Raw genomic sequence first — 20,685 nt, 5'->3', positions numbered from 1 at the left:
CCTCAGGAAGAGTTTGCGTGGCAAATGAAGCAACCAGGTAGGCTGAAAGTGGAAGGTGCACCTTCGAATGTAGCAAGAATTCTTGCCAGTATTCGTACATCAAGTGATGTCGAAGGCTCAGGTAATCAAAATCGCGCAACGGCCACTTTCGTGTGGTGCATGCATTGTGCTGGAAGCAGCCTAGCAATGGAAACAGCTATGGACACAGAGTACTGTCGAAAACTGCGTGCTGACACAGAACGCTACGTAGTGGGCGGATAGTGCGTGACACGATAACATTTGCACTTCACACGGTCGAAATACTGACACACAACTCTAGCAGCTCTTTGAGCATTCACATACACTGGTGTTCAGCACAGCTCATGTTGTGGGTGTCGGATTAAGGAAGCTCTTTGAGAATATGGTCCTGATTGTATGCTGCAACTAGCAAGTGCGGCAAGATGCCAGTAGGTGGCGGGGTGCAGACTCAATTTCTTGTGCGGCCTGTTGGTCTAGGGGTATGATTCTTGATTTGGGTGCAGGAAGTCCCGGGTTCAAATCCCGGACAGGCCCTGCTTTTCACTTTCGCGACAACCAAAAACTACGATAAACTTGCGAGTCTCTGAAAGTAAGCCATGCAACAGGACAAACTGCATGTGGGCCACCGGCCCAAGAGACTGGCAAGTGCGTCATGTGGAAAGCAATCTACGTGGCAGGTTTAAGCCGTCTTCGCTCACTAATATCTATACGTAAAGACTGGCACGTACAGCGATTCTATTCGTTTCCCAGGAACTAGTACATCGCATGCACGTTTGTTAAATGCATGCGCATGCAGCACACAAAACGGAGAGATGTCTTTCCTGATGGGAGAAACAGCTGAGGGCCTCATCTCGCAGTTGAACCCCTTACGTTCCGTTATTAATCCTAGTATCAAAAGCATAAGCATTTGGAGCGTTCCCCATTCACGTGTGGACTGCTATTAACAATTTGCGTACACATTTCTAGAAACGAGCGCAAAACACAGCGTCAGGTTCCACCGAGACTCGAACTCGGATCGCTGGATTCAAAGTCCAGAGTGCTAACCATTACACCATGGAGCCGGATGCCTTTAGCGGTCTTCAATTCAGTAGCATCATGTCATTAAGCCGATAAGATGCGATGTTATTTCATGTAGCGTCCTCAGGAAGAGTTTGCGTGGCAAATGAAGCAACCAGGTAGGCTGAAAGTGGAAGGTGCACCTTCGAATGTAGCAAGAATTCTTGCCAGTATTCGTACATCAAGTGATGTCGAAGGCTCAGGTAATCAAAATCGCGCAACGGCCACTTTCGTGTGGTGCATGCATTGTGCTGGAAGCAGCCTAGCTATGGAAACAGCTATGGACACAGAGTACTGTCGAAAACTGCGTGCTGACACAGAACGCTACGTAGTGGGCGGATAGTGCGTGACACGATAACATTTGCACTTCACACGGTCGAAATACTGACACACAACTCTAGCAGCTCTTTGAGCATTCACATACACTGGTGTTCAGCACAGCTCATGTTGTGGGTGTCGGATTAAGAAAGCTCTTTGAGAATATGGTCCTGATTGTATGCTGCAACTAGCAAGTGCGGCAGAATGCCAGTAGGTGGCGGGGTGCAGACGTGTTTCCTTGTGCGGCCAGTTGGTCTAGGGGTATGATTCCTGCTTTGGGTGCAGGGAGTCCCAGGTTCAAATCCCGGACGTGCCCTACTTTTCACTTTCGCGACAACCAAACACTACGATAAACTTGCGAGTCTCTGAAAGTAAGCCATGCAACAGGACAAACTGCATGTGGGCCACCGGCCAAAGAGACTGGCAAGTGCCTCATGTGGAAAGCAATCTATGTGGCAGGATTAAGCCGTCTTCGCTCACTTATATCTATACGTAAAGACTGGCACGTACAGCGATTCTATTCGTTTCCCAGGAACTAGTACATCGCATGCACGTTTGTTAAATGCATGCGCATGCAGCACCAAAAACGGAGAGATGTCTTTCCTGCTGGGAGAAACAGCTGAGGGCGTCTTCTCGCAGTTGAACCCCTTACGTTCCGTCATTAATCCTAGTATCAAAAGCATAAGCATTTGGAGCGTTCCCCATTCACGTGTGGTCTGCTATTAACAATTTGCGTTACATGATCCTAGCTAAAATTCTGCATATACAATTACAACTACCGGCTCGTACACATTTCTAGAAACGAGCGCAAAACACAGCGTCAGGTTCCACCGAGACGCGAACTCGGATCGCTGGATCCAAAGTCCAGAGTGCTAACCATTACACCATGGAACCGGATGCTTTTAGCGGTCTTCAATTAAGTAGCATCACGTCTTTAAGCCGATAAGATGCGATGTTATTTCATGTAGCGTCCTCAGGAAGTGTTTGCGTGGCAAATGAAGCAACCAGGTAGGCTGAAAGTGGAAGGTGCACCTTCGAATGTAGCAAGAATTCTTGCCAGTATTCGTACATCAAGTGATGTCGAAGGCTCAGGTAATCAAAATCGCGCAACGGCCACTTTCGTGTGGTGCATGCATTGTGCTGGAAGCAGCCTAGCTATGGAAACAGCTATGGACACAGAGTACTGTCGAAAACTGCGTGCTGACACAGAACGCTACGTAGTGGGCGGATAGTGCGTGACACGATAACATTTGCACTTCACACGGTCGAAATACTGACACACAACTCTAGCAGCTCTTTGAGCATTCACATACACTGGTGTTCAGCACAGCTCATGTTTTGGGTGTCGGATTAAGAGAGCTCTTTGAGAATATGGTCCTGATTGTATGCTGCAACTAGCACGTGCGGCAAGATGCCAGTAGGTGACGGGGTGCAGACGTGCTTCCTTGTGCGGCCTGTTGGTCTAGGGGTATGATTCCTGCTTTGGTTGCAGGAAGTCCCGGGTTCAAATCCCGGACAGGCCCTACTTTTCACTTTCGCGACAACCAAACACCACGATAAACTTGCGAGTCTCTGAAAGTAAGCCATGCAACAGGACAAACTGCATGTGGGCCACCGGCCCAAGAGACTGGCAAGTGCGTCATGTGGGAAGCAAGCTACGTGGCAGGATTAAGCCGTCTTCGCTCACTTATATCTATACGTAAAGACTGGCACGTACAGCGATTCTATTCGTTTCCCAGGCACTAGTACATCGCATGCACGTTTGTTAAATGCATGCGCAAGCAGCACCCAAAACGGAGAGATGTCTTTGCTGCTGGGAGAAACAGCTGAGGGCGTCTTTTCGCAGTTGAACCCCTTACGTTCCGTTATTAATCCTAGTATCAAAAGCATAAGCATTTGGAGCGTTCCGCATTCACGTGTGGACTGCTATTAACAATTTGCGTTACATGATCCTAGCTAAAATTCTGCATATACAATTCCAACTACCGGCTCGTACACATTTCTAGAAACGAGCGCAAAACACAGCGTCAGGTTCCACCGAGACTCGAACTCGGATCGCTGGATTCAAAGTCCAGAGTGCTAACCATTGCACCATGGAACCAAATGCCTTTAGCGGTCTTCAATTCAGTAGCATCATGTCATTAAGCCGATAAGATGCGATGTTATTTCATGTAGCGTCCTCAGGAAGTGTTTGCGTGGCAAATGAAGAAACCAGGTAGGCTGAAAGTGGAAGGTGCACCTTCGAATGTAGCAAGAATTCTTGCCAGTATTCGTACATCAAGTGATGTCGAAGGCTCAGGTAATCAAAATCGCGCAACGCCCACTTTCGTATGGTGCATGCATTGTGCTGGAAGCAGCCTAGCTATGGAAACAACTATGGACACAGAGTACTGTCGAAAACTGCGTGCTGACACAGAACGCTACGTAGTGGGCGGATAGTGCGTGACACGATAACATTTGCACTTCACACGGTCGAAATACTGACACACAACTCTAGCAGCTCTTTGAGCATTCACATACACTGGTGTTCAGCACAGCTCATGTTGTGGGTGTCGGATTAAGAAAGCTCTTTGAGAATATGGTCCTGATTGTATGCTGCAACTAGCAAGTGCGGCAAGATGCCAGTAGGTGGCGGGGTGCAGACTTGTTTCCTTGTGCGGCCTGTTGGTCTAGGAGTATGATTCCTGCTTTGGGTGCAGGAAGTCCCGGGATCAAATCCCGGACAGGCCCTGCTTTTCACTTTCGCGACAACCAAACACTACGATAAACTTGCGAGTCTCTGAAAGTAAGCCATGCAACAGGACAAACTGCATGTGGGCCACCGGCCCAAGAGACTGGCAAGTGCGTCATGTGGAAAGCAAGCTACGTGGCAGGATTAAGCCGTCTTCGCTCACTTATATCTATACGTAAAGACTGGCACGTACAGCGATTCTATTCGTTTCCCAGGATCTAGTACATCGCATGCACGTTTGTTAAATGCATGCGCATGCAGCACCCAAAACGGAGAGATGTCTTTCCTGCTGGGAGAAACAGCTGAGGGCGTCTTCTCGCAGTTGAACCCCTTTCGTTCCGTTATTAATCCTAGTATCAAAAGCATAAGCATTTGGAGCGTTCCCCATTCACGTGTGGACTGCTATTAACTATTTGCGTACACATTTCTAGAAACGAGCGCAAAACACAGCGTCAGGTTCCACCGAGACTCGAACTCGGATCGCTGGATTCAAAGTCCAGAGTGCTAACCATTACACCATGGAACCGGATGCCTTTCGCGGTCTTCAATTCAGTAGCATCATGTCATTAAGCCGATAAGATGCGATGTTATTTCATGTAGCGTCCTCAGGAAGTGTTTGCGTGGCAAATGAAGCAACCAGGTAGCCTGAAAGTGGATGGTGTACCTTCGAATGTAGCAAGAATTCTTGCCAGTATTCGTACATCAAGTGATGTCGAAGGCTCAGGTAATCAAAACCGCGCAACGGCCACTTTCGTGTGGTGCATGCATTGTGCTGGAAGCAGCCTAGCTATGGAAACAGCTATGGACACAGAGTACTGTCGAAAACTGCGTGCTGACACAGAACGCTACGTAGTGGGCGAATAGTGCGTGACACGATAACATTTGCACTTCACACGGTCGAAATACTGACACACAACTCTAGCAGCTCTTTGAGCATTCACATACACTGGTGTTCAGCACAGCTCATGTTGTGGGTGTCGGATTAAGAAAGCTCTTTGAGAATATGGTCCTGATTGTATGCTGCAACTAGCAAGTGCGGCAAGATGCCAGTAGGTGGCGGGGTGCAGACTTGTTTCCTTGTGCGGCCTGTTGGTCTAGGGGTATGATTCCTGCTTTGGGTGCAGGAAGTCCCGGGTTCAAATCCCGGACAGGCCCTGCTTTTCACTTTCGTGACAACCAAACACTACGATTAACTTGCGAGTCTCTGAAAGTAAGCCATGCAACAGGACAAACTGCACATTGGCCCAAGATAATGGCAAGTGCGTCATGTGGAAAGCAAGCTACGTGGCAGGATTAAGCCGTCTTCGCTCACTTATATCTATACGTAAAGACTGGCACGTACAGCGATTCTATTCGTTTCCCAGGATCTAGTACATCGCATGCACGTTTGTTAAATGCATGCGCATGTAGCACCCAAAACGGAGAGATGTCTTTCCTGCTGGGAGAAACAGCTGAGGGCGTCTTCTCGCAGTTGAACCCCTTACGTTCCGTTATTAATCCTAGTATCAAAAGCATAAGCATTTGGAGCGTTCCCCATTCACGTGTGGACTGCTATTATCAATTTGCGTACACATTTCTAGAAACGAGCGCAAAACACAGCGTCAGGTTCCACCGAGACTCGAACTCGGATCGCTGGATTCAAAGTCCAGAGTGCTAACAATAACACCATGGAGCCGGATGCCTTTAGCGGTCTTCAATTCAGTAGCATCATGTCATTAAGCCGATAAGATGCGATGTTATTTCATGTAGCGTCCTCAGGAAGAGTTTGCGTGGCAAATGAAGCAACCAGGTAGGCTGAAAGTGGAAGGTGCACCTTCGAATGTAGCAAGAATTCTTGCCAGTATTCGTACATCAAGTGATGTCGAAGGCTCAGGTAATCAAAATCGCGCAACGGCCACTTTCGTGTGGTGCATGCATTGTGCTGGAAGCAGCCTAGCAATGGAAACAGCTATGGACACAGAGTACTGTCGAAAACTGCGTGCTGACACAGAACGCTACGTAGTGGGCGGATAGTGCGTGACACGATAACATTTGCACTTCACACGGTCGAAATACTGACACACAACTCTAGCAGCTCTTTGAGCATTCACATACACTGGTGTTCAGCACAGCTCATGTTGTGGGTGTCGGATTAAGAAAGCTCTTTGAGAATATGGTCCTGATTGTATGCTGCAACTAGCAAGTGCGGCAAGATGCCAGTAGGTGGCGGGGTGCAGACTCAATTTCTTGTGCGGCCTGTTGGTCTAGGGGTATGATTCTTGATTTGGGTGCAGGAAGTCCCGGGTTCAAATCCCGGACAGGCCCTGCTTTTCACTTTCGCGACAACCAAAAACTACGATAAACTTGCGAGTCTCTGAAAGTAAGCCATGCAACAGGACAAACTGCATGTGGGCCACCGGCCCAAGAGACTGGCAAGTGCGTCATGTGGAAAGCAATCTACGTGGCAGGTTTAAGCCGTCTTCGCTCACTAATATCTATACGTAAAGACTGGCACGTACAGCGATTCTATTCGTTTCCCAGGAACTAGTACATCGCATGCACGTTTGTTAAATGCATGCGCATGCAGCACACAAAACGGAGAGATGTCTTTCCTGATGGGAGAAACAGCTGAGGGCCTCATCTCGCAGTTGAACCCCTTACGTTCCGTTATTAATCCTAGTATCAAAAGCATAAGCATTTGGAGCGTTCCCCATTCACGTGTGGACTGCTATTAACAATTTGCGTACACATTTCTAGAAACGAGCGCAAAACACAGCGTCAGGTTCCACCGAGACTCGAACTCGGATCGCTGGATTCAAAGTCCAGAGTGCTAACCATTACACCATGGAGCCGGATGCCTTTAGCGGTCTTCAATTCAGTAGCATCATGTCATTAAGCCGATAAGATGCAATGTTATTTCATGTAGCGTCCTCAGGAAGAGTTTGCGTGGCAAATGAAGCAACCAGGTAGGCTGAAAGTGGAAGGTGCACCTTCGAATGTAGCAAGAATTCTTGCCAGTATTCGTACATCAAGTGATGTCGAAGGCTCAGGTAATCAAAATCGCGCAACGGCCACTTTCGTGTGGTGCATGCATTGTGCTGGAAGCAGCCTAGCTATGGAAACAGCTATGGACACAGAGTACTGTCGAAAACTGCGTGCTGACACAGAACGCTACGTAGTGGGCGGATAGTGCGTGACACGATAACATTTGCACTTCACACGGTCGAAATACTGACACACAACTCTAGCAGCTCTTTGAGCATTCACATACACTGGTGTTCAGCACAGCTCATGTTGTGGGTGTCGGATTAAGAAAGCTCTTTGAGAATATGGTCCTGATTGTATGCTGCAACTAGCAAGTGCGGCAGAATGCCAGTAGGTGGCGGGGTGCAGACGTGTTTCCTTGTGCGGCCAGTTGGTCTAGGGGTATGATTCCTGCTTTGGGTGCAGGGAGTCCCAGGTTCAAATCCCGGACGTGCCCTACTTTTCACTTTTGCGACAACCAAACACTACGATAAACTTGCGAGTCTCTGAAAGTAAGCCATGCAACAGGACAAACTGCATGTGGGCCACCGGCCAAAGAGACTGGCAACTGCCTCATGTGGAAAGCAATCTATGTGGCAGGATTAAGCCGTCTTCGCTCACTTATATCTATACGTAAAGACTGGCACGTACAGCGATTCTATTCGTTTCCCAGGAACTAGTACATCGCATGCACGTTTGTTAAATGCATGCGCATGCAGCACCAAAAACGGAGAGATGTCTTTCCTGCTGGGAGAAACAGCTGAGGGCGTCTTCTCGCAGTTGAACCCCTTACGTTCCGTCATTAATCCTAGTATCAAAAGCATAAGCATTTGGAGCGTTCCCCATTCACGTGTGGTCTGCTATTAACAATTTGCGTTACATGATCCTAGCTAAAATTCTGCATATACAATTCCAACTACAGACTCGTACACATTTCTAGAAACGAGCGCAAAACACAGCGTCAGATTCCACCGAGACTCGAACTCGGATAGCTGGATTCAAATTCCAGAGTGCTAACCATTACACCATGGAACCGGATGCTTTTAGCGGTCTTCAATTCAGTAGCATCATGTCATTAAGCCGATAAGATGCGATGTTATTTCATGTAGCGTCCTCAGGAAGTGTTTGCGTGGCAAATGAAGCAACCAGGTAGGCTGAAAGTGGAAGGTGCACCTTCGAATGTAGCAAGAATTCTTGCCAGTATTCGTACATCAAGTGATGTCGAAGGCTCAGGTAATCAAAATCGCGCAACGGCCACTTTCGTATGGTTCATGCATTGTGCTGGAAGCAGCCTAGCTATGGAAACAGCTATGGACACAGAGTAATGTCGAAAACTGCGTGCTGACACAGAACGTTACTTAGTGGGCGGATAGTAATTGACACGATAACATTTGCACTTCACACGGTCGAAATACTGACACACAACTCTAGCAGCTCTTACAGCATTCACATACACTGGTGTTCAGCACAGCTCATGTTGTGGGTGTCGGATTAAGAAAGCTCTTTGAGAATATGGTCCAGATTGTATGCTGCAACTAGCAAGTGCGGCAAGATGCCAGTAGGTGGCGGCGGGCAGACGTGCTTCCTTGTGCGGCCTGTTGGTCTAGGGGTATGATACCTGCTTTGGGTGCAGGAGGTCCCGGGTTCAAATCCCGGACAGGCCCTCCTTTTCACGTTCGCGACAACCAAACACTACGATAAACTTGCGAGTCTCTGAAAGTAAGCCATGCAACAGGACAAACTGTATGTGGGCCACCGGCCCAAGAGACTGGCAAGTGCGTCATGTGGAAAGCAATCTACGTGGCAAGATTAAGCCGTCTTCGCTCACTTATATCTATACGTAAAGACTGGCACGTACAGCGATTCTATTCGTTTCCCAGGAACTAGTACATTGCATGCACGTTTGTTAAATGCATGCGCATGCAGCACCCAAAACGGAGAGATGTCTTTCCTGCTGGGAGAAACAGCTGAGGGCGTCTTCTCGCAGTTGAACACCTTACGTTCCGTTATTAATCCTAGTATCAAAAGCATAAGCATTTGGAGCGTTCCCCATTCACGTGTGGACTGCTATTAACAATTTGCGTTACATGTTCCTAGCAAAAATTCTGCAGATACAATTCAAACTACCGGCTCGTACACATTTCTAGAAACGAGCACAAAACACGGCGTCAGGTTCCACCTAGACTCGAACACGGATCGCTGGATCCAAAGTCGAGAGTAATAACCATTACACCATGTAACCGGATGCATGAAGCGGTCTTCAATTCAGTAGCATCATTTCATTAAGCCGATAAGGTGCGATGTTATTTCATGTAGCGTCCTGAGGAAGTGTTTGCGTGGCAAATGAAGCAAACAGGTAGGCTGAAAGTGGAAGGTGCACCTTCGAATGTAGCAAGAATTCTTGCCAGTATTCGTACATCAAGTGACGTCGAAGGCTCAGGTAATCAAAAAAGCGTAACGGCCACTTTCGTATGGTGCATGCATTGTGCTGGAAGCAGCCTAGCTATGGAAACAGCTATGGACCCAGAGTACTGTCAAAAATTGCGTGCTGACACAGAACGCTACGTAGTGGGCGCTTAGTGCGTGACACGACAACATTTGCACTTCAAACGGTCGAAATACTGTCACACAACTCTAGCAGCTCCTTGAGCATTCACATACACTGGTGTTCGGCACAGCTCATGTTGTGGGTGTCGGATTAAGAAAACTCTTAGAGAATATGGTCCAGATTGTAAGCTGCAACTAGCAAGTGCGGCAAGATGCCAGTAGGTGGCGGGGTGCAGACGTGCTTCCTTGTGCGGCCTGTTCGTCTAGGGGTATGATTCCTGCTTTGGGTGCAGGAGGTCACGGGTTCAAATCCCGGACAGGCCCTACTTTTCACTTCCGCGACAACCAAACACTACGATAAACTTGCGAGTCTCTGAAAGTAAGCCATGCAACAGGACAAACTGCATGTGGGCCACCGGGCCAAGAGACTAGCAAGTGCGTCATGTCGAAAGCAATCTACGTGGCAAGATTAAGCCGTCTTCGCTCACTTATATCTATACGTAAAGACTGGCACGTACAGCGATTCTATTCGTTTCCCAGGAACTAGTACATCGCATGCACGTTTGTTAAATGCATGCGCATGCAGCACCCAAAACGGAGAGATGTCTTTCCTGCTGGGAGAAACAGCTGAGGGCGTCTGCTCGCAGTTGAACCCCTTACGTTCCGTTATTAATCCTAGTATCAAAAGCATAAGCATTTGGAGCGTTCCCCATTCACGTGTGGACTGCTATTAACAATTTGCGTTACATGATCCTAGCTAAAATTCGGCATATACAATTCCAACTACAGGCTCGTACACATTTCTAGAAACGAGCGCAAAACACAGCGTCAGGTTCCACCGAGACTCGAACTCGGATCGCTGGATTGAAAGTCCAGAGTGCTAACCATTACACCATGGAACCAGATGCCTGTAGCGGTCATCAATTCAGTTGCATCATGTCATTAAGCCGATAGGATGCGATGTTATTTCATGTAGCGTCCTCAGGAAGGGTTTGCGTGGCAAATGAAGCAACCAGGTAGGCTGAAAGTGGAAGGTGCACCTTCGAATGAAGCAAGAATTCTTGCCAGTATTCGAACATCAAGTGATGTCGAAGGCTCAGGTAATCAAAATAGCGCAACGGCCACTTTCGTATGGTGCATGCATTGTGCTGGAAGCAGCCTAGCTATGGAAACAGCTATGGACACAGAGTACTGTCGAAAACTGCGTGCAGACACAGAACGCTACGTAGTGGGCGGATAGTGCGTGACACGATAACATTTGCACTTCACACGGTCGAAATACTGACACACAACTCTAGCAGCTCTTTGAGCATTCACATACACTGGTGTTCAGCACAGCTCATGTTGTGGGCGTCGGATTAAGAAAGCTCTTTGAGAATATGGTCCAGATGGTATGCTGCAACTAGCAAGTGCGGCAAGATGCCAGTAGGTGGCGGGGTGCAGACGTGCTTCCTTGTGCGGCCTGTTGGTCTAGGGGTATGATTCCTGCTTTGGGTGCAGGAGGTCCCGGGTTCAATTCCGGGACAGGCCCTACTTTTCACTTTCGCGACAACCATACACCACGATAAACTTGCGAGTCTCTGAAAGTAAGCCATGCAACAGGACAAACTGCATGTGGGCCACCGGCCCAAGAGACTGGCAAATGCGTCATGTGGAAAGAAAGCTACGTGGCAGGATTAAGCCGTCTTCGCTCACTTATATCTATATGTAAGGACTGGCACGTACAGCGATTCTTTTCGTTTCCCAGGAACTAGTACATTGCATGCATGTTTGTTAAATGCATGCGCATGCAGCACCCAAAACGGAGAGATGTCCTTCCTGCTGGGAGAAACAGCTGAGGGCGTCTGCTCGCAGTTGAACCCCTTACGTTCCGTTATTAATCCTAGTATCAAAAGCATAAGCATTTGGAGCGTTCCCCATTCACGTGTGGACTGCTATTAACAATTTGCGTTACATGTTCCTAGCTAAAATTCTGCATATACTATTCCAACTACCGACTCGTAGACATTTCTAGAAACGAGCGCAAAACACAGCGTCAGAATCCACCGAGATTCGAACTCGGATCGCTGGATTCAAAGTCCAGAGTGCTAACCATTACACCATGGAACCGGATGCTTTTAGCGGTGTTCAATTCAGTAGCATCATGTCATTAAGCCGATAAGATGCGATGGTATTTCATGTAGCGTCCTCAGGAAGTGTTTGCGTGGCAAATGAAGCAACCAGGTAGGCTGAAAGTGGATGGTGCACCTTCGAATGTAGCAAGAATTCTTGCCAGTATTCGTACATCAAGTGATGTCGAAGACTCAGGTAATCAAAATCGCGCAACGGCCACTTTCGTATGGTGCATGCATTGTGCTGGAAGCAGCCTAGCTATGGAAACAGCTATGGACACAGAGTAATGTCGAAAACTGCGTGCAGACATAGAACGTTACTTAGTGGGCGGATAGTGCGTGACACGATAACATTTGCACTTCACACGGTCGAAATACTGACACACAACTCTAGCAACTCTTTCAGCATTCACATACACTGGTGTTCAGCACAGCTCATGTTGTGGGTGTCGGATTAAGAAAGCTCTTTGAGAATATGGTCCAGATTTTAGTCTGCAACTAGCAAGTGCGGCAAGATGCCATTAGGTGGCGGGGTGCAGACGTGTTTCCTTGTGCGGCCTGTCGGTCTATGGCTATGATTCCTGCTTTGGGTGCAGGAGGTCCCGGGTTCAAATCCCCGACAGGCCATACTTTTCACTTTCGCGTCAACCAAACACTACGATAAACTTGCGAGTCTCTGAAAGTAAGCCATGCAACAGGACAAACTGCATGTGGGCCACCGGCCCAAAGGACTGGCAAGTGCGTCATGTGGAAAGCAATCTACGTGGCAGGATTAAGCCGTCTTCGCTCACTTATATCTATACGTAAAGACTGGCACGTACAGCGATTCTATTCGTTTCCCAGGAACTAGTACATCGCATGCAGCAAGACTGGCACGTACAGCGATCCTATTCGTTTCCCAGGAACTAGTACATCGCATGCACGTTTGTTAAATGCATGCGCATGCAGCACCCAAAACGGAGAGATGTCTTTCCTGCTGGGAGAAACAGCTGAGGGCGTCTTCTCGCAGTTGAACCTCTTTCGTTCCGTTATTAATCCTAGTATCAAAAGCATAAGCATTTGGAGCGTTCCCCATTCACGTGTGGACTGCTATTAACTATTTGCGTACACATTTCTAGAAACGAGCGCAAAACAGTGCGTCAGGTACCACCGAGACTCGAACTCGGATCGCTGGATCCAAAGTCCTGAGTGCTAACCATTACACCATGGAACCGGATGCCTGTAGCGGTCTTCGATTCAGTAGCATCATGTCATTAAGCCGATGAGATGCGATGTTATTTCATGTAGCGTCCTCAGGAAGTGTTTGCGTGGCAAATGAAGCAACCAGGTAGGCTGAAAGTGGAAGGTGTACCTTCGAATGTAGCAAGAATTCTTGCCAGTATTCGTACATCAAGTGATGTCGAAGGCTCAGGTAATCAAAATCGCGCAACGGCCACTTTCGTATGGTGCATGCATTGTGCTGGAAGCAGCCTAGCTATGGAAACCGGTATGGACACAGAGTAATGTCGAAAACTGCGTGCTGACATAGAACGTTACTTAGTGGGTGGATAGTGCGTGACACGATAACATTTGCACTTCACACGGTCGAAATACTGACACACAACTCTAGCAGCTCTTTCAGCATTCACATACACTGGTGTTCAGCACAGCTCATGTTGTGGGTGTCGGATTAAGAAAGCTCTTGGAGAATATGGTCCAGATTGTATGCTGCAACTAGCAAGTGCGGCGAGATGCCATTAGGTGGCGGGGTGCAGACGTGTTTCCTTCTGCGGCCTGTTGGTATAGGGTATGGTTCTTGATTTGGGTGCAGGAGGTCCCGGGTTCAAATCCCCGACAGGCCCTACTTTTCACTTTCGCGACAACCAAACACTACGATATACTTGCGAGTCTCTGAAAGTAAGCCATGCAACAGGACAAACTGCATGTGGGCCACCGGCCCAAGAGACTGGCAAGTGCGTCATGTGGAAAGCAATCTACGTGGCAGGATTAAGCCGTCTTCGCTCACTTATATCTATACGTAAAGACTGGCACGTACAGCGATTCTATTCGTTTCCCAGGAACTAGTACATCGCATGCACGTTTGTTAAATGCATGCGCATGCAGCACCCAAAACGGAGAGATGTCTTTCCTGCTGGGAGAAACAGCTGAGGGCGTCTTCTCGCAGTTGAACCTCTTTCGTTCCGTTATTAATCCTAGTATCAAAAGCATAAGCATTTGGAGCGTTCCCCATTCACGTGTGGACTGCTATTAACAATTTGCGTTACTTCAAACTACCTTCTCGTACACATTTCTAGAAACTAGCACAAAACAGTGCGTCAGGTACCACCGAGACTCGAACTCGGATCGCTGTATCCAAAGTCCTGAGTGCTAACCATTACACCATGGAACCGGATGCCTGTAGCGGTCTTCGATTCAGTAGCATCATGTCATTAAGCCGATGAGATGCGATGTTATTTCATGTAGCGTCCTCAGGAAGAGTTTGCGTGACAAATGAAGCAACCAGGTAGGCTGAAAGTGGAAGGTGTACCTTCGAATGTAGCAAGAATTCTTGCCAGTATTCGTACATCAAGTGATGTCGAAGGCTCAGGTAATCAAAATCGCGCAACGGCCACTTTCGTATGGTGCATGCATTGTGCTGGAAGCAGCCTAGCTATGGTGGTGCATGCATTGTGCTGGAAGCAGCCTAGCTATGGAAACCGCTATGGACACAGAGTAATGTCGAAAACTGCGTGCTGACATAGAACGTTACTTAGTGGGTGGATAGTGCGTGACACGATAACATTTGCACTTCACACGGTCGAAATACTGACACACAACTCTAGCAGCTCTTTCAGCATTCACATACACTGGTGTTCAGCACAGCTCATGTTGTGGGTGTCGGATTAAGAAAGCTCTTGGAGAATATGGTCCAGATTGTATGCTGCAACTAGCAAGTGCGGCGAGATGCCATTAGGTGGCGGGGTGCAGACGTGTTTCCTTCTGCGGCCTGTTGGTATAGGGTATGGTTCATGATTTGGGTGCAGGAGGTCCCGGGTTCAAATCCCCGACAGGCCCTACTTTTCACTTTCGCGACAACCAAACACTACGATATACTTGCGAGTCTCTGAAAGTAAGCCATGCAACAGGACAAACTGCATGTGGGCCACCGGCCCAAGAGACTGGCAAGTGCGTCATGTGGAAAGCAATCTACGTGGCAGGATTAAGCCGTCTTCGCTCACTTATATCTATACGTAAAGACTGGCACGTACAGCGATTCTATTCGTTTCCCAGGAACTAGTACATCGCATGCACGTTTGTTAAATGCATGCGCATGCAGCACCCAAAACGGAGAGATGTCTTTCCTGCTGGGAGAAACAGCTGAGGGCGTCTTCTCGCAGTTGAACCCCTTACGTTACGTTATTAATCCTAGTATCAAAAGCATAAGCATTTGGAGCGTTCCCCATTCACGTGTGGACGGCTATTAACAATTTGCGTTACTTCAAACTACCTTCTCGTACACATTTCTAGAAACTAGCACAAAACAGTGCGTCAGGTACCACCGAGACTCGAACTCGGATCGCTGGATCCAAAGTCCTGAGTGCTAACCATTACACCATGGAACCGGATGCCTGTAGCGGTCTTCGATTCAGTAGCATCATGTCATTAAGCCGATGAGATGCGATGTTATTTCATGTAGCGTCCTCAGTCAAGAGTTTGCGTGACAAATGAAGCAACCAGGTAGGCTGAAAGTGGAAGGTGTACCTTCGAATGTAGCAAGAATTCTTGCCAGTATTCGTACATCAAGTGATGTCCAAGGCTCAGGTAATCAAAATCGCGCAACGGCCACTTTCGTATGGTGCATGCATTGTGCTGGAAGCAGCCTAGCTATGGAAACAGCTATGGACACAGAGTAATGTCGAAAACTGCGTGCTGACATAGAACGTTACTTAGTGGGTGGATAGTGCGTGACACAATAACATTTGCACTTCACACGGTCGAAATACTGACACACAACTCTAGCAGCTCTTTCAGCATTCACATACACTGGTGTTCAGCACAGCTCATGTTGTGGGTGTCGGATTAAGAAAGCTCTTGGAGAATATGGTCCAGATTGTATGCTGCAACTAGCAAGTGCGGCAAGATGCCATTAGGTGGCGGGGTGCAGACGTGTTTCCTTGTGCGGCCTGTTGGTCTAGGGTATGGTTCTTGATTTGGGTGCAGGAGGTCCCGGGTTCAAATCCCTGACAGGTCCTACTTTTCACTTTCGCGACAACCAAACACTACGATATAGTTGCGAATCTCTGAAAGTAAGCCATGCAACAGGACAAACTGCATGTGGGCCACCGGCCCAAGAGACTGGCAAGTGCGTCATGTGGAAAGCAATCTACGTGGCAAGATTAAGCCGTCTTCGCTCACTTATATCTATACGTAAAGACTGGCACGTACAGCGATTCTATTCGTTTCCCAGGAACTAGTACATCGCATGCACGTTTGTTAAATGCATGCGCATGCAGCACCCAAAACGGAGAGATGTCTTTCCTGCTGGGAGAAACAGCTGAGGGCGTCTTCTCGCAGTTGAACCCCTTTCGTTCCGTTATTAATCCTAGTATCAAAAGCATAAGCATTTGGAGCGTTCCCCATTCACGCGTGGACTGCTATTAACAATTTGCGTTACATGATCCTAGCTCAAATTCGGCATATACAATGCCAACTACAGACTCGTACACATTTCTAGAAACGAGCGCAAAACACAGCGTCAGTTTCCACCGAGACTCGAACTCGGATCGCTGGATTCAAAGTCCAGAGTGCTAACCATTACACCATGGAAACGGATGCCTGTAGCGGTCTTAAATTCAGTAGCATCATGTCATTAAGCCGATAAGATGCGATGTTATTTCATGTAGTGTCCTCAGGAAGTGTTTGCGTGGCAAATGAAGCAACCAGGTAGGCTGAAAGCGGAAGGTGCACCTTCGAATGTAGCAAGAATCCTTGCCAGTATTCGTACATCAAGTGATGTCGAAGGCTCAGGTAATCAAAATCGCGCAACGGCCACTTTCGTATGGTGCATGCATTGTGCTGGAAGCAGCCTAGCTATGGAAACAGCTATGGACACAGAGTACTGTCGAAAACTGCGTGCTGACACAGAACGCTACGTAGTGGGCGGATAGTGCGTGACACGATAACATTTGCACTTCACACGGTCGAAATACTGTCACACAACTCTAGCAGCTCTTTCAGCATTCACATACACTGGTGGTTAGCGCAGCTCATGTTGTGGGTGTCGGATTAAGAAAGCTCTTTGAGAATATGGTCCAGATTGTATGCTGCAACTAGCAAGTGCGGCAAGATGTCAGTAGGTGGCGGGGTGCAGACGTGCTTCCTTGTGCGGCCTGTTGGTCTAGGGTATGGTTCTTTATTTGGGTGCAGGAGGTCCCGGGTTCAAATCCCCGACAGGCCCTACTTTTCACTTTCACGACAACCAAGCACTACGATAAACTTGCGAGTCTCTGAAAGTAAGCCATGCAACAGGACAAACTGCATGTGGGCCACCGGCCCAAGAGACTGGCAAGTGCGTCATGTGGAAAGCAATCTACGTGGCAGGATTAAGCCGTCTTCGCTCACTTATATCTATACGTAAAGACTGGCACGTACAGCGATTCTATTCGTTTCCCAGGAAGTAGTACATCGCATGCAGCAAGACCGGCACGTACAGCGATTCTATTCGTTTCCCAGGAACTAGTACATCGCATGCACGTTTGTTAAATGCATGCGCATGCTGCACCCAAAACGGAGAGATGTCTTTCCTGCTGGGAGAAACAGCTGAGGGCGTCTTCTCGCAGTTGAACCTCTTTCGTTCCGTTATTAATCCTAGTATCAAAAGCATAAGCATTTGGAGCGTTCCCCATTCACGTGTGGACTGCTATTAACAATTTGCGTTACTTCAAACTACCTTCTCGTACACATTTCTAGAAACTAGCACAAAACAGTGCGTCAGGTACCACCGAGACTCGAACTCGGATCGCTGTATCCAAAGTCCTGAGTGCTAACCATTACACCATGGAACCGGATGCCTGTAGCGGTCTTCGATTCAGTAGCATCATGTCATTAAGCCGATGAGATGCGATGTTATTTCATGTAGCGTCCTCAGGAAGAGTTTGCGTGACAAATGAAGCAACCAGGTAGGCTGAAAGTGGAAGGTGTACCTTCGAATGTAGCAAGAATTCTTGCCAGTATTCGTACATCAAGTGATGTCGAAGGCTCAGGTAATCAAAATCGCGCAACGGCCACTTTCGTATGGTGCAAGCATTGTGCTGGAAGCAGCCTAGCTATGGTGGTGCATGCATTGTGCTGGAAGCAGCCTAGCTATGGAAACCGCTATGGACACAGAGTAATGTCGAAAACTGCGTGCTGACATAGAACGTTACTTAGTGGGTGGATAGTGCGTGACACGATAACATTTGCACTTCACACGGTCGAAATACTGACACACAACTCTAGCAGCACTTTCAGCATTCACATACACTGGTGTTCAGCACAGCTCATGTTGTGGGTGTCGGATTAAGAAAGCTCTTGGAGAATATGGTCCAGATTGTATGCTGCAACTAGCAAGTGCGGCGAGATGCCATTAGGTGGCGGGGTGCAGACGTGTTTCCTTCTGCGGCCTGTTGGTATAGGGTATGGTTCTTGATTTGGGTGCAGGAGGTCCCGGGTTCAAATCCCCGACAGGCCCTACTTTTCACTTTCGCGACAACCAAACACTACGATATACTTGCGAGTCTCTGAAAGTAAGCCATGCAACAGGACAAACTGCATGTGGGCCACCGGCCCAAGAGACTGGCAAGTGCGTCATGTGGAAAGCAATCTACGTGGCAGGATTAAGCCGTCTTCGCTCACTTATATCTATACGTAAAGACTGGCACGTACAGCGATTCTATTCGTTTCCCAGGAACTAATACATCGCATGCACGTTTGTTAAATGCATGCGCATGCAGCACCCAAAACGGAGAGATGTCTTTCCTGCTGGGAGAAACAGCTGAGGGCGTCTTCTCGCAGTTGAACCCCTTACGTTCCGTTATTAATCCTAGTATCAAAAGCATAAGCATTTGGAGCGGTCCCCATTCACGTGTGGACTGCTATTAACAATTTGCGTTACTTCAAACTACCTTCTCGTACACATTTCTAGAAACTAGCACAAAACAGTGCGTCAGTTTCCACCGTGACTCGAACTCGGATCGCTGGATTCAAAGTCCAGAGTGCTTACCATTACACCATGGAACCGCACGCCTGTAGCGGTCTTCAATTAGAAACGAGCGCAAAACACAGCGTCAGTTTCCACCGTGACTCGAACTCGGATCGCTGGATTCAAAGTCCAGAGTGCTTACCATTACACCATGGAACCGCACGCCTGTAGCGGTCTTCAATTCAGTAGCATCATATCATTAAGCCGATAAGATGCGATGTTATTTCATGTAGCGTCCTCAGGAAGTGTTTGCGTGGCAAATGAAGCAACCAGGTTGGCTGAAAGTGGAATGTGCACCTTCGAATGTAGCAAGAATTCTTGCCAGTATTCGTACATCAAGTGATGTCGAAGGCTCAGGTAATCAAAATCGCCAACTGCCACTTTCGTATGGTGCATGCATTGTGCTGGAAGCAGCCTAGCTATGGAAACAGCTATGGACACAGTGTACTGTCGAAAACTGCGTGCTGACACAAAACGCTACGTAGTGGGCGGATAGTGCGTGACACGATAACATTTGCACTTCACACGGTCGAAATACTGACACACAACTCTAGCAGCTCTTTGAGCATTCACATACACTGGTGTTCAGCACAGCTCATGTTGTGGGTGTCGGATTAAGAAAGCTCTTTGAGAATATCGTCCAGATTGTATGCTGCAACTAGCAAGTGCGACAAGATGTCAGTAGGTGGCGGGGTACAGACGTGCTTCCTTGTGCGGCCTGTTGGTCTAGGGGTATGATTCCTGCTTTGGGTGCAGGAGGTCACGGGTTCAAATCCCGGACAGGCCCTACTTTTCACTTTCGCGACAACCTTTCACTACGATAAACTTGCGAGTCTCTCAAAGTAAGCCATGCAACAGGACAAACTGCATGTGGGCCCCCGGCCCAAGAGACTGGCAAGTGCGTCATGTGGAAAGCAATCTACGTGGCAGGATTAAGCCGTCTTCGCTCACTTATATCTATACGTAAAGACTGGCACGTACAGCGATTCTATTCGTTTCCCAGGAACTAATACATCGCATGCACGTTTGTTAAATGCATGCGCATGCAGCACCCAAAACGGAGAGATGTCTTTCCTGCTGGGAGAAACAGCTGAGGGCGTCTTCTCGCAGTTGAACCCCTTACGTTCCGTTATTAATCCTAGTATCAAAAGCATAAGCATTTGGAGCGGTCCCCATTCACGTGTGGACTGCTATTAACAATTTGCGTTACTTCAAACTACCTTCTCGTACACATTTCTAGAAACTAGCACAAAACAGTGCGTCAGGTACCACCGAGACTCGAACTCGGATCGCTGTATCCAAAGTCCTGAGTGCTAACCATTACACCATGGAACCGGATGCCTGTAGCGGTCTTCGATTCAGTAGCATCATGTCATTAAGCCGATGAGATGCGATGTTATTTCATGTAGCGTCCTCAGGAAGTGTTTGCGTGGGAAATGAAGCAACCAGGTAGGCTGAAAGTGGAAGGTGCACCTTCGAATGTAGCAAGAATTCTTGCCAGTATTCGTACATCAAGTGATGTCGAAGGCTCAGGTAATCAAAATCGCGCAACGGCCACTTTCGTATGGTGCATGCATTGTGCTGGAAGCAGCCTAGCTATGGAAACAGCTATGGACACAGTGTACTGTCGAAAACTGCGTGCTGACACAGAACGCTACGTAGTGGGCGGATAGTGCGTGACA

At 48.0% G+C, this 20,685-nt stretch overlaps 15 non-coding genes across 15 annotated transcripts; 6 read left to right on the top strand and 9 right to left on the bottom strand.

The window, feature by feature from the left end:
* Positions 1-1,007: 1,007 nt before the first annotated feature.
* Trnaq-uug (transfer RNA glutamine (anticodon UUG)) lies at positions 1,008-1,079 on the bottom strand. The gene has a single exon. It is a non-coding gene; the product is annotated as a tRNA-Gln (tRNA).
* Positions 1,080-2,214: 1,135 nt separating this feature from the next.
* On the bottom strand, positions 2,215-2,286 carry Trnaq-uug (transfer RNA glutamine (anticodon UUG)). The gene has a single exon. It is a non-coding gene; the product is annotated as a tRNA-Gln (tRNA).
* A 557-nt stretch (positions 2,287-2,843) lies between these two features.
* Positions 2,844-2,915, top strand: Trnap-ugg (transfer RNA proline (anticodon UGG)). The gene has a single exon. It is a non-coding gene; the product is annotated as a tRNA-Pro (tRNA).
* A 506-nt stretch (positions 2,916-3,421) lies between these two features.
* On the bottom strand, positions 3,422-3,493 carry Trnaq-uug (transfer RNA glutamine (anticodon UUG)). Its single transcript has one exon. It is a non-coding gene; the product is annotated as a tRNA-Gln (tRNA).
* Positions 3,494-4,577: 1,084 nt separating this feature from the next.
* Positions 4,578-4,649, bottom strand: Trnaq-uug (transfer RNA glutamine (anticodon UUG)). The gene has a single exon. It is a non-coding gene; the product is annotated as a tRNA-Gln (tRNA).
* A 557-nt stretch (positions 4,650-5,206) lies between these two features.
* Positions 5,207-5,278, top strand: Trnap-ugg (transfer RNA proline (anticodon UGG)). The gene has a single exon. It is a non-coding gene; the product is annotated as a tRNA-Pro (tRNA).
* A 1,604-nt stretch (positions 5,279-6,882) lies between these two features.
* Positions 6,883-6,954, bottom strand: Trnaq-uug (transfer RNA glutamine (anticodon UUG)). The gene has a single exon. It is a non-coding gene; the product is annotated as a tRNA-Gln (tRNA).
* Positions 6,955-8,089: 1,135 nt separating this feature from the next.
* On the bottom strand, positions 8,090-8,161 carry Trnaq-uug (transfer RNA glutamine (anticodon UUG)). Its single transcript has one exon. It is a non-coding gene; the product is annotated as a tRNA-Gln (tRNA).
* Positions 8,162-8,718: 557 nt separating this feature from the next.
* On the top strand, positions 8,719-8,790 carry Trnap-ugg (transfer RNA proline (anticodon UGG)). Its single transcript has one exon. It is a non-coding gene; the product is annotated as a tRNA-Pro (tRNA).
* Positions 8,791-9,925: 1,135 nt separating this feature from the next.
* Positions 9,926-9,997, top strand: Trnap-ugg (transfer RNA proline (anticodon UGG)). The gene has a single exon. It is a non-coding gene; the product is annotated as a tRNA-Pro (tRNA).
* Positions 9,998-10,503: 506 nt separating this feature from the next.
* Positions 10,504-10,575, bottom strand: Trnae-uuc (transfer RNA glutamic acid (anticodon UUC)). The gene has a single exon. It is a non-coding gene; the product is annotated as a tRNA-Glu (tRNA).
* A 557-nt stretch (positions 10,576-11,132) lies between these two features.
* On the top strand, positions 11,133-11,204 carry Trnap-ugg (transfer RNA proline (anticodon UGG)). The gene has a single exon. It is a non-coding gene; the product is annotated as a tRNA-Pro (tRNA).
* Positions 11,205-11,710: 506 nt separating this feature from the next.
* On the bottom strand, positions 11,711-11,782 carry Trnaq-uug (transfer RNA glutamine (anticodon UUG)). Its single transcript has one exon. It is a non-coding gene; the product is annotated as a tRNA-Gln (tRNA).
* A 4,739-nt stretch (positions 11,783-16,521) lies between these two features.
* On the bottom strand, positions 16,522-16,593 carry Trnaq-uug (transfer RNA glutamine (anticodon UUG)). Its single transcript has one exon. It is a non-coding gene; the product is annotated as a tRNA-Gln (tRNA).
* A 3,125-nt stretch (positions 16,594-19,718) lies between these two features.
* Trnap-ugg (transfer RNA proline (anticodon UGG)) lies at positions 19,719-19,790 on the top strand. The gene has a single exon. It is a non-coding gene; the product is annotated as a tRNA-Pro (tRNA).
* Positions 19,791-20,685: the final 895 nt, after the last annotated feature.

The sequence above is a fragment of the Schistocerca cancellata genome, chromosome 2 (assembly GCF_023864275.1).
Source record: "Schistocerca cancellata isolate TAMUIC-IGC-003103 chromosome 2, iqSchCanc2.1, whole genome shotgun sequence".
NCBI classification, from domain to species: Eukaryota; Metazoa; Arthropoda; class Insecta; order Orthoptera; family Acrididae; genus Schistocerca; species Schistocerca cancellata.
Note: the sequence above shows the minus strand (reverse complement) of the source record. Positions and strands in the feature narration are given on the sequence as shown.